This window comes from Medicago sativa, chromosome 4, assembly GCF_051527215.1.
Source record: "Medicago sativa cultivar Bolivia chromosome 4, Bolivia_mono, whole genome shotgun sequence".
In the NCBI taxonomy this organism is placed as follows: Eukaryota; Viridiplantae; Streptophyta; class Magnoliopsida; order Fabales; family Fabaceae; genus Medicago; species Medicago sativa.
Window position 1 is genome coordinate 55,482,485 of NC_140752.1, and position 12,884 is coordinate 55,495,368.

Consider the following 12,884-nt stretch of genomic DNA (forward strand, 5'->3'; position numbering starts at 1 on the left):
TATATAATCAAATTAACCTTTTCTTTGTCCAATGTGTATCAAAGACATTATAAAAATTAATCCATGATTTTGTCAAAAAAAAAAAAATTAATCCATGCTTACATGAGATTTCTTTGAAAGCAATTAATGTTATTAGTAAATATAAACATGACATATGTACTTTAATAATCTTACAATTGTTTATTTATAATAAATGCTGTCGTGGGTGTTGTTGTATCATTGTATGTTGTGGATGAAAATTTTTATTGGGTGTTGGGGATAAAATATCAAACATCAAACATATAGTACATACACAGAAATAAATTCTCAAAACTTTGTGCGGGCAAGTACTCTCACACTCCTTAACATGTGTCTGTCCCTAGCCATGTCTAAAGTTTTTTATGAAAAGACAATGTCATTTGATCATATATTTTTTAAGTTTTTTTTTTTTTGGATAAAGTATTTTAAAATAAACGTTATATTTTTCTTATTAGATGGTGTAAATCTTGACGTATTTCAGTAACACATCAAATTATTTCAGATTTATGTAAATGAGTTACATTGATGATCTTTAATCTCTCTTTTATTGGATTCAAAGAGCAAGCTAGTTAGTGACGAAACTCTCATACAAAGTGAAGAGAAATGAAGAATTAAAAATTTGAATATATGTCTCAACAAATTAAATATTTTGATGGTTTTTTACCACCTAAGTACTTAAAGATTACTCTATTTTTTTTTTTAAGAAGATTACTCTATTTCTACGAGTATTATTCAAAATGTCAATCCAACGTGAGATTTATTTATAAAAGTATCCCGTAACAAAGTTATTGAATAATGCAATAGTTTTTGACATTTTGCTCTCCAGCTTCAACTTATCTTGAATGCAATATTGAGTAACTGAGACATAGCATTGAATACTCTGATCATCGAACGTGGAAATGAAGTTTAATGTTGTCAGTCTTTATAGTTATGTACTCCATTATTAATAATTGTTCCTTTTTATGAACTTTACAGTTTTGTCGATGCCATTTCTTCCCCACCATACTCTCTCGAGTCACATTTATAAGTAGGGTCTTGTTAACTTGTGTTCTAAAGACGTAAGATAAAAAATTAAATGTAAAAATTTAAATTTGAAAATTGTGCACTCATAACCTTAAAAATTTATCTTTTAAATACAATATTTATTATTTGATTCTATTTTTAAGTTCTTTATCTTGTGCCCTAAGGGCACAAGTTAACATTTCCCTTATATATAACATCATATTTATATTTATTAACGAATTGATAGATTTGAAATATAATATAGTCCATATACATTATTTATTAAGTCCTGCTAACCCTAGGACACTGGTTAAGGATACAAAAAAAGAAATTATTATTAAAAAATGAAACTATTTTAACTTTTTATGGATTAATTACTCAATTTTCAATGCAATAACTACTATATAATTTCCTTTTTTAGTATCTTTAATCAGTGCTCGGGGGCGCCGGTTAACATTTCTCTTATTTATTTAATGAATCTGGAAAACAAAAGTTGTTTATAAATGTGACTAGAGGGAGTATTCTTAATGACAAGATATTCTTAATGACTTTAAATCCATACTTGTATGACCACTTAACTTTTTATATTCATATTAAAAAAAATCTTATCCACCAATTGCTCGAGCTCGGGAATCCTACCAGAAAAAATAAGATCGTTCCGAGCTTTCCAGATAGCCCGCATAACTGCATACCAGACCAAAATACACCATAGCCTAGTCTTTCTATCACACCCTAAAGCTACGAACATTTGAAACAATCTGACCAGATTCCCAGGCAAAACGCACTCAAACCCTAGCCTCACACACCAAGTACCAAACCGTAGACACCTCCCCACAAGTAACAAAAAGATGATCCACAAATTCGACACTACTCCGATAGAATTGACAATGAGCACTTGTAAGGTCCATTAAAACCCTCCGCTTTAAAAGATTGTGATGCGACGGGAACCTATCCAAAATAAGCTGCCAGGAGAAGACTTGAACTTTCGACGGGGGCCAACTATTCCACACCAGTTTTACAGAGTTAACCACTGAAGTCGATCTCTCACCTGAAACCAAGTCCGCCCCTGACAACACCCCATAGGCCGAACATGCAGAGTAATTCCCATCCAAGGAATGGCGCCACGCCCAAGAATCGTCACCCTCTACAAGAACGGCTCCCTCAAGGATAACCATCAACACCTGCTCGCACTCAAAAAAACAGACCTCAACTCCCACTCCCACTCCTCAAAACCCCCATAGACCCAACCACCTCCGATTGCTGCTCTGAGACCAAAAACAATCTCGGAAACCTCACCCCGGGTGTTTGAGTTATATTTTCAACACAAAGTTTCTTTTTATGAGTTCATTAAACAATGTCATTAAAACACTTGTTAGCAAGACCTAATAAAGAATATATTTAAAAAAGGAGATATAAATGTATTTTGAAATTTGTAGATACTCTTATATTATTACGGACAAACACGTTTTTCAAAATGTCTTAATATTTTCGTGGTCGTTCACTTGTAAAGATTGCTGTTGAGCCTAAACTTATAGTGGAGTGGACATGCTTCATTGTTTTAGTTGGCATGACAATCTTTTCATGATGTTGATCAACTTTCTTTCTACTTGTAGAATTTTACTGGTTTATTGTTTATGTTACCTGTATCAATTTTGGTGTGGTTTTATATTTTTGTTTTCGGATGTTTGTGGTTAACTATCTCATTAGTTTTCCATATTATTTCTATGATTCAGTCATCTACGGTCCATTTTTCTTAAAAAATAAACTAAAAAAACATTCTTTTTTTACGAACACTATTTTAAATATTAAAATACATATAACAGCCTTTTTGAGGCTTTTGAAACCAAGTTTAATATTTGTTTTGAATTTTCTAAAAAAAATAAAATAAAACCGAATTTTGAATGGATTCACCTTGAAATCGAAAATAAATATGAAAAAGCGATTTCACCTTTTTGAGGCTTTTGAAACCAAGTTTAATATTTGTTTTGAATTTTCTAAAAAAAATAAAATAAAACCGAATTTTGAATGGATTCACCTTGAAATCGAAAATAAATATGAAAAAGCGATTTCAAGAGTCACAAAAAGGCGATTTGAAGTATTTTAATTGTCTTAGTTTTCATTATCCTTTTTAAAATAATGATTTAAGTCTCACTTAAACAGAAATAGCCATATGACGACTGAACCACAAACTTTCTATTTTGTTCAATCTTTGTATTTTTTTAAAAATTATCAAAGAACTAAATTTGTTGATTTGGTTTTAAAACGATTTGTCTTTTGTTCAAACAAAATCTAACGAGTTGAACCTAATAATTTGAATGGAGATGTTCATAAACTTGAAACGAATCGATTTAAACTTTAACAATGTTCGTATCAAACTGTAATCGAATTTTGAACTGGACTAATTGTTGAATTGAGGCACTACCGTTAATAAGTACCGACATTAATCTCAGAGAAAGTTGTTAACTAAAATGATTGATTTGTCCCCTAAAAAAAATGATTGATGTGTGTCAAGACCGTGAGACATAACAAAGGACTTACTATTATAAAAAAAAAAAAAAAAAAAAAGGAGTTGGAAGAAAGCAAGAAATAAAAGAAAAGGAAAGAGCATCTTAAAAGTAAAAAATAGGCAGAAAAACGAGTGGTTATTTCATTTTCTGATCAGTTATTGTATGGTTAGTCTGTTGTACGGCATCTTTACATTAAATTTAAAATTTATTGAGATCAGAAAGAGGTTTACTATTCTGTCCTCATAATAAAAAAAACAAGTTAGAATTTTCTTCGTTTGGTTAAAATAAATAGAGAATATCATTTGGTGAGAGATAATAAGTCCTACTATTAAATGAATTCCACCACTATTAATTATTTATATCGTTTTTTAAAGTTGATTTGTCTTTATCTCTATATAAATGAAAGAAATAGAGAGGATCCTAACTTCAAATAAATTTTTCCAAAAAACTTTAATGTTAACAAAAATAGTCTTGCTAGCGAGTGTTTTAAGAACATTCTTTAAGGATTCTAAATTAAGAAATTATTTATTGAAAAAGTCTAATACTTCAATCTCCGATGCATTGTATGCACAAATTCCCATAAAGACTTACTATCTACTCTCTCCGTCTCTAAATAATAGTCGTTTAAGGTTTATGCACAATTATTAAGGAAATGATTAATTGTTTTGATTTTGATGGTAAAATTAGTATCATTTACTAAAACACCCTTATTAATTGTAGTTAGTGGAGTAATTAAGTTGGATGAAATTCAATAAATAAGGGTATAATAATGGAAAAAAATAATAAATGCTGCATTGGTATTCTAAAGTGACAATTATTTTGAGAAAAAAAAAATGGTAAAGAGACAATTATTGTGAGACGGAGGGAGTAAAATCTTTAAAGAGTGTCCCAAGGGCACTTGCTAGCATTTCTCTAAAAAAAACAACCTTTCCTCAATTGAGACATATTGCATGTTTTAGTTTATGGTTATAAATTGGACCTTGTATTGAGACATATTGCATGTTTTAGTTTATAGTCAAAATCAAAATTCACGCATTTTACAGAACTTAAAGAAAGTATGCATAATGTGAATATTTCTCTTTTCAAGTGTTTTATTTATATTCATTCCAAGTACTGTTATATCAATTATCAAGCATACAACTTTATGATTTTCTTTATGCAGTGTTTAAAGTAACATTTGTTTATATTTTTTCTTTATCAGGTTGATAGATCCATCATCCATGGATTTGAGAAGCTCTTCCTCATCATCTTCACTATCTTATACATCAGATTTGACAACTGAGATTTCACTTTTCCTACCAACTGAAGAAACTACTCCTAAGGAAACAAAGAGGCCAATAATAAATGAGGCCATGACTCTCATAGGCTGTCCAGGTTGCTTCTTGTATGTTATCTCATCAGAAGAGAATCCAAAGTGCCCTAAGTGCAAGACTACCTCGTTTCTAATAATTGAGGTATGAAGAGACAGAAGAGTGGTGAAAAATACTGCAAGAATAAACTTTTCTGATTTATGGTTATGTAAAAAATAAAGAGGCTATATGTCTTAGTCAAATTATTACTCCTCTCTTTTTATTTTCTGCTAGATATCCGTAGTACTTATTAAAAATATTATCCTCAAAATTATCTTTTTTCATTTGTTTTACTGTTCACGGGCACGATTCCCAACATGCTATGCATGCTCTCTCCAAAATCAATGGAAGTTTGAGCAGGTTGCACCATATATATGAACCAATTGAAACTTCAAAATATTTGGTATCATAATTTAAAAATCCATACCATATTTTAGTAGACATTAAAAAAGTTATTTAAAATTTCATGGTTATGACATATATTTTTTATTTATACATAATGCAAGAGTAATTTATTTGTGCGTATTAGATAATATAAAGTCTCAAAATTGACGTAGTTTGAAAAATAAATTGAGCAGTGAAACGAATTTTATAGAAAAAGTATAACAATAAGAACAAGTGGTACTAAATTCTCCTTAAAAAAAAAAATCGATCCAGTAATTAATAATATTCTTTATCTTTTGAAAATAAATATTCTTTATCTTTTGAATAAAGCCTTGTTTCCTCTCTGACAATTGCAAAACCCATTGAGATACATTCTTTCTTTTCAAATATCATAAGAATACAATGAGTTTCAGTTGCCTTGTGAAGTTTATTTGTAACTTTTACGCCCTCAAACAAGATTTTGTAAAATACTTCAATAATCTTAAGAACTTGTATAAACATAAACTTTTGAAGAAATTTTTTAGGGTCATGTTAACTTGTGCCCTAAGGGCACATGTTAAGGAACCCAAAAAAAGCAACTTTGAATTGGAAAAGATGATATTTTAACTTTTTAGAAGTTGACTACACAACTTTTGATGCGTATATTTTTATAATGAATTCCTTAACATGTGCCCTTGAGGGCACAAGTTAACATTTGCCAAATTTTTAATCGTTTGGGTTTCCACACTAACATGGCTTGATCGATCAGAATAAGGATGCCAGCTGTTAAGTGAAGTTGAATTAATCATGGCTCTAAGAGTGAGTTGTTTTCCTAGTCTTCGAATCATGGTAGGAAAGTAGTCTTATAAAAACTTTCCATGATCTATATTTTTTTTTAGGGAAATTCATTCATTTAATATAACTTTATGTACTTTATCAAAATCTTAGACGGCCTTTCGATAAAAGAACGAAGGACTGTTAGAAATATAAAGCTAGACACAAGGTTTGAAGCATGAAAATAACCTAATACTTTTTGGGATGCGAAAATGGCTATTTGGACTTAATGTGTAAAGCTAACATGAATTGTCACGAGAATAAGATTTTGTGTTAATGAGACACTTGTCTATTACTTGAGATGATGTAAGCAACACCATAGAGAATGCCCCATCCTTAGGAATGTATATTGATGTACGAATTAGGCAAGTGTACCAAATCGTTACCAAGTAATAAAGTGATAAGTAGAGTATCGTATCCATATGGATTGTTGTTTCGTCAAAACAATTCGCGTTACTTATTTTGACATTTTGATAGAGTTCTAAGCAATATAAAGTATCCAGGAGATGTTAAAAGCAACAAAATTTGAAGAACTGGAAGCTGTCAATCGTATTGCGATTTTCACCATCGCAATACGATTTCTTGAAGTTAGAGAGCATGTTTTTGAAGGAGCTGGATCGCAATACGATCCATCCAATCGTGATACGATTTCAAGAAGGGCTTTGAAGTAAATTAGGGTTTAATGAAGCCATCGTGGTACGATTGTGCCATCATGGTACGATTTTGGGCGATCCAGATTTGCCTATTTAAGCTGAAGTCAGTCTCAAACAAAGGGGATTACGATTTTGGAGAGCGAAAGTGCGATTTTAACACCCAGAAGGCTGCAGCGGAGAGGATTTCATCATCTCTAACCCAGTTTATGTATGTTTTAATTCTTTCATTGATTATGCTATTTGTAAACTCAATTATGAGTAGCAAAATCTCTTAGAGATTAGGTCAGAGATGAATCTATGTAACCCTAATTGATCATATGTTGCTGTGAAACTCTATTAGTTATTAATGAATTTCTAGTCTTTATTCAATTCAATTGTTCTTAATGCTTTTTATATCCTGATCAAATATAAACATGATTTTGTGAGAACGAATGACTACTGACCATAGCTTTCGACTTAGACCTAATTGAATTGTTCTAATAAACATGGTTAGTCTAGGAATGGATAATCGTTTGTTAGTGATATTAGGTTAACGTTCATAAAACCTTCAAGGATTATTAGACCACCTAAGAAATTAGGGGCTGTAGTTTAAGAAGAGGGTCCTAACTCAAGAGATTGATTAGGTCTAATTTGTTAACTATCGTGAAACTAGAGAATCATTAGTAATAATAGGTGCAGTAACCAATTAGGGGAAACATAGAGGATTCGACAGACCTGATCTCATCACTCTCCATATTTTCTTAATCAAATCTATTTTCTTTTATTTGATTTCATAAAATCAAACCAAATCTACTGCCTAGTGGCAAACCAAAATAAACTTTACACATCCTATTTCTATAACGCAATTGAATTATTGAAGTTAAAAACAGTCCTCGTGGGATCGATATTTTTACTACTTTGATAGTATTTGGTGCACTTGCCAAACGTCTATCAAGTTTTTGGCGTCGTTGCCGGGGACTGTTGAATTATTTCAACAAGGCAATTACGTTATAATTTAGGATTTCTGCAATTTAATTTTCTGTTTTTATTTTTTAAATTTTCTGTTTCAGTATTCATTTGATTACTTTGTATTGTGCATTGCTACTAAGGTATTTTGCTGTTTATGCGAGGTAAGGCGAGCTCCGACGATCTCGAATTCAATCCAGAAATTGAAAGGACTGCTAGAGCACTCCGGAAAGCTGCCCGGTTGCAAAGGTTGTCTCATTCTGTTCCACCGGGTGTTCGAGAACAAATACCGGAGCAAATCTCTCTTGAATCTGAAACATCTGCTTCTCCTAAATCTGCTATCATGGGAGACCAAGTACCACCGAGACCTAAGCTAGGAGACTACGGGTTAAGAACTCATCGTGGTCAACTGACCCACACTTTTCAACCAGCTAACCCTGTTGCTTTTGACATCAAGGCCACTGTTCTCAACAATTTGAGGGACAAACAATTCGATGGGACTGAAGCTATGAGTCCACATGAACACTTGAGCCGTTTTGCTAAAACTTGCGAGTTTTGTGTGCAACCAGCCACCGTTACTGAAGCACAAAAGAAACTAAGGCTATTTCCTTTCACCTTGACGGAAAGAGCAAAATATTGGTTGCTAACAATACCAAACGGGACTGTCCAAACATGGGAAGAGTTAGAGCTGAAGTTCTTAGAGAAATATTTCCCTATGTCTAAATATTGGGAAAAGAAGATGGAGATCTCTAACTTCAAGCAAGGGGAGAATGAGTCATTATATGATGCTTGGGAGTGATTCAACTTGCTTCTTAAGAGATGCCCTAATCATGAGTTCACCGAGAAACAATACCTCCAAATCTTCACGGAGGGGGTAACACCAAACACTAGGATGTTCTTAGATGCTTCCGTGGGAGGTAGTCTCAAGAGCAAAACTGATCATGAAGTCCAAGCTTTAATAGAAAACATGGCTGGAAATGAGTATTGTGCTGAAGCTAAGAAGAAAGAAAGAGGAGTGTTTGGGGTGAGTGAACAAACTGCTATCTTAGCCAACCAAGCAACCATGAATAAGCAAATCGAGGCTCTAACTAAGGAGTTTCAAGGCTTCACTTTGGCTCACAAGCAACAATAAGTAGCTGCAATCAAGTGTGACTTATGTGGTGAAGAACATCCCAATGGTGAATGTGTACCAGAAGGTTCTAGTGAAGAAGCTAACTACATGGGAGGCTATCAAAGGCAAAATCAATACTACACTCCAGGAATCAACAAACATCCCAATCTAAGCTACTCAAATAACAACGCTTTGAACTCTCAGATGCTTGCTCCTCCACAACAACAACAACAAAGAAAGCCATCAGCTCTTGAGCAAACTATGATGAACTTTATGAAGATGACTCAAGGCAACTTTGAAGAGATGAAGAAGAGTCAAGAAGCTGAAAGAAAGAACAATGAAGCTTTAAGGAAGATGCTTGAAACTCAATTGGGCAATTAGCTAAACAACTGGCTGAACAAAACAAAGGCGGATTCTCAGGTAACACTAAAGAAAACCCTAAGAATGAGTCTTGTAATGCTATTGAATTGAGGAGCAAAAAGGTTTTGACACCTTTAGTTCCAAAAGCTCCAAAGAAGGCTGATGATGTAGTAGAGGAGATAGAGGAAGATGGTGAAGTTGAAAAGAATAATGAGGGTGTAGTTGAAAAAGAAAATGATCATGGAGTAGTTGAAAATGAAAGGAAGAAAAAAATAGAGGGAGAAAAAAGTGAGAAGTTAATAGATGAGGATTCAATCTTGAGGAAGTCGAAGAGTCAAATCTTGAAAGATGGAGATAAACCACAAGTTATTCCATCATATGTGAAGCTTCCATACCCTCACTTAGCCAAGAAGAAAGAAAAAGATGAAGGTCAATTCAAGAAGTTCATGCAAATTTTCTCACAACTTCAGGTGAATATTCCTTTCGGTGAAGCTCTTGATCAAATGTCGTTGTATGCTAAGTTCATGAAAGGCTTGTTGACTAAAAGAAGGAAGCCTAAGGATGATGAGAACATAGCACTTTCAGAGAATTGTAGTGCTATTCTCCAAAAGAAGTTGCCACCTAAGCTGAAGGATCCTGATGCTTTTATTATCCCTTGTTCCATTGGACAGGTAGACATTGGTAAAGCTTTATGTGATTTGGGAGCAAGTATCAACTTGATGCCTCTTTCAATGATGAAGAAGCTTAAGTGTGGGGAACCAAAACCAACAAGAATGACCATTACTTTAGCTGATCGGTCAATCTCTTATCCTTTCGGTGTGCTTGAAGATGTGCTTGTCAAAGTTAATGATTTGGTATTTCCAGCAGATTTTGTGATTTTGGATATGGCTGAAGATGAAGAAATGCCACTCATTCTAGGAAGACCTTTCCTTGCAACTGGTCGTGCTTTGATTGATATTGAGAAGGGAGAGCTAATGTTGAGATTCCATAAGGAGCAAGTCGTGTTTAATATATTTGAGGCAATGAAGCACAAGGATGAAAATCCAAAGTGTTACCGGATTGACGTTGTTGAAGAAATAGTTGAAGATGACTCTTGTGAACCTCAACCAACACAACCTCTTGAACGTGCAATTATGAATTCTATAGCAAGTTGTGATGCTGATGAAGATCTTGAAGTAAGTGATTGTGTCAAGCAACTTGAAGCAAGCAAGCAAGAGTTGGGACCGGTAAAAATTTAAGAATTAATGGGTAAGCACTCTATGGATGCTCCTATTTTGAGTGGAGAAGGAGAGAAAAATCCAGAGTTAAAAGAACTCCCTTCTCACTTGAAGTATGTTTTTCTCACCAAATATGCCTCTAAACTAGTAATCATCAGCAATACCTTGACACCTTTGGAAGAAGAAAAATTAATGAGGGTGTTAAGAGACAATCAAGGAGCTTTGGGGTGGAACATTTCTGATTTGAAGGGTATTAGTCCAGCTTATTGCATGCACAAAATACACATGGAGGCTGAATACAAACCAGTGGTTCAACCTCAAAGGAGACTTAACCCAACAATGAAGGAAGTAGTGAAGAAAGAGGTGCTGAAATTACTAGATGCAGGTATGATCTACCCTATCTCAGATAGCTCATGGGTAAGTCCAGTTCATGTGGTGCCTAAGAAAGGAGGAATGACGGTGGTGGCTAATGAAAAAATTGAATTGATACCCACCCGTACCGTCACTGGTTGGAGAATGTGTATAGACTACCGAAGGTTGAATACCGCAACAAGAAAGGACCACTTCCCATTACCATTAATGGATCAAATGATTGAGAGATTGGCTGGCCAAGCCTTTTATTGCTTTTTGGATGGGTATTCGGGGTACATTCAAATTGCAGTGGCTCCAGAAGATCAAGAAAAGACTGCCTTCACTTGCCCATTCGGTGTGTTTGCTTATCGAAGGATGCCCTTTGGGCTGTGTAATGCGCCGGCGACCTTTCAAAGGTGTATGCTCTCCATCTTCTCTGATATGATAAAGAAGAACATTGAGGTATTTATGGACAACTTTTCTGTTTTTGGTAAGTCTTTTGATCAATGCTTGTTCCATTTAAATGTTGTACTTAAAAGATGCACCGAAACTAACCTTGTTTTGAATTGGGAAAAATGTCATTTTATGGTAACTGAAGGTATAGTTTTGGGGCATAAAATAAGTGTTAAAGACATTGAGGTGGACCAAGCTAAGATAGAGGTTATAGAGAAACTTCCCCCACCTGTTAATGTTAAAGGAGTAAGGAGTTTCTTGGGGCATGCCGGTTTCTATCGGCGTTTCATAAAAGACTTTTCTAAAATTTCCAAACCCCTCTGTAACCTCTTGGTCAAAGAAAACGAGTTTAATTTTGATTCTGAATGTCTAAATGCTTTTTCTTTGATTAAAAACAAGTTGGTGACTGCACCAATAATCATTGCACCCGATTGGGATTTACCTTTTGAACTTATGTGTGATGCAAGTGATTATGTTGTTGGTGTAGTCCTAGGCCAACGCAAGAACAAATTTTTCCATGCAATTTACTATGCAAGCAAAGTTTTAAATGAAAATCAAGTTAACTATTCCACAACTGAAAAGGAATTGCTTGCTGTAATCTTTGCATTGGAAAAATTTTGTTCTTATCTAATAGGCTCCAAAGTCATTGTTTTTACAGATCATGCAACTCTTAAATATCTCTTGACTAAAGGGGATTCAAAGCCTCGACTGTTGAGGCGGATCCTATTATTGCAAGAATTTGATCTTGAGATTCGTGACAAGAAGGGAGTCGAGAACGTGGTAGCTGATCACCTCTCAAGGCTGGAGAATGATGAGGTGACAAAGAAGGAGAAGGTCATCAAGGCCGAGTTCCCCGATGAACAGTTGTTTGCTATTGGAGAAAGGCCCTGGTTTGCTGACATGGCAAACTTTAAGGCCGGTAACATAGTTCCTGATGATATGACCTATCCTCAGAGGAAAAAGTTCTTCAAAGATGCGAACAATTACTTGTGGGATGATCCTTATCTGTTTAAGGTAGGTACTGACAGTTTGATTAGACGTTGTGTTGCAGGTGAGGAAGCACATAGTATCATGTGGCACTGCCATAGCTCAGCTTATGGAGGCCACCTTAGTGGAGAAAGAACAGCTGCAAAAGTTTTGCAAAGTGGATTCTGGTGGCCCACCCTTTTCAAGGATTGCCACGCCTTTGTCACAAGATGTGACAAAGGACAGGTAACATATCAAAGAGGAATGAAATGCCCCTAAAAGGAATCATTGAAGTTGAACCATTTGATTGTTGGGATATTGATTTTATGGGACCATTCCCTTCCTCTTGCTCTTATCTCCATATTCTAGTTTGTGTTGATTATGTAACAAAGTGGGTTGAAGCGATACCTTGTGTTGCTAATGATGCAAAAACTGTTGTCAACTTCCTTCAAAAGAATATTTTCACTAGGTTTGGAACCCCTAGAGTATTGATCAGTGATGGGGGGAAACATTTTTGCAATAATTTTCTTGAAAATGTGCTAAAAAGGTATAACATTAAGCACAAAGTTGCAACTCCCTATCACCCACAAACTAGTGGTCAAGTAGAGGTTTCAAACCGACAGCTGAAACAGATTCTAGAGAAGACAGTTGCGTCAAATAGGAAAGATTGGTCCAGGAAATTAGATGACGCACTGTGGGCATATAGGACAGCCTTTAAGACCCATCTTGGGTTTTCACCCTATCAGTTAGTCTAT

At 34.4% G+C, this 12,884-nt stretch overlaps 1 long non-coding RNA gene across 1 annotated transcript; it reads left to right on the top strand.

Annotated features, from left to right (window-relative positions):
• Nucleotides 1-4,454: 4,454 nt before the first annotated feature.
• LOC146929974 (uncharacterized) lies at nucleotides 4,455-4,823 on the top strand. The gene is made up of 2 exons (XR_015008304.1): nucleotides 4,455-4,593; nucleotides 4,729-4,823. It is a non-coding gene; the product is annotated as an uncharacterized LOC146929974 (long non-coding RNA).
• The last annotated feature ends 8,061 nt before the right edge of the window (nucleotides 4,824-12,884 follow it).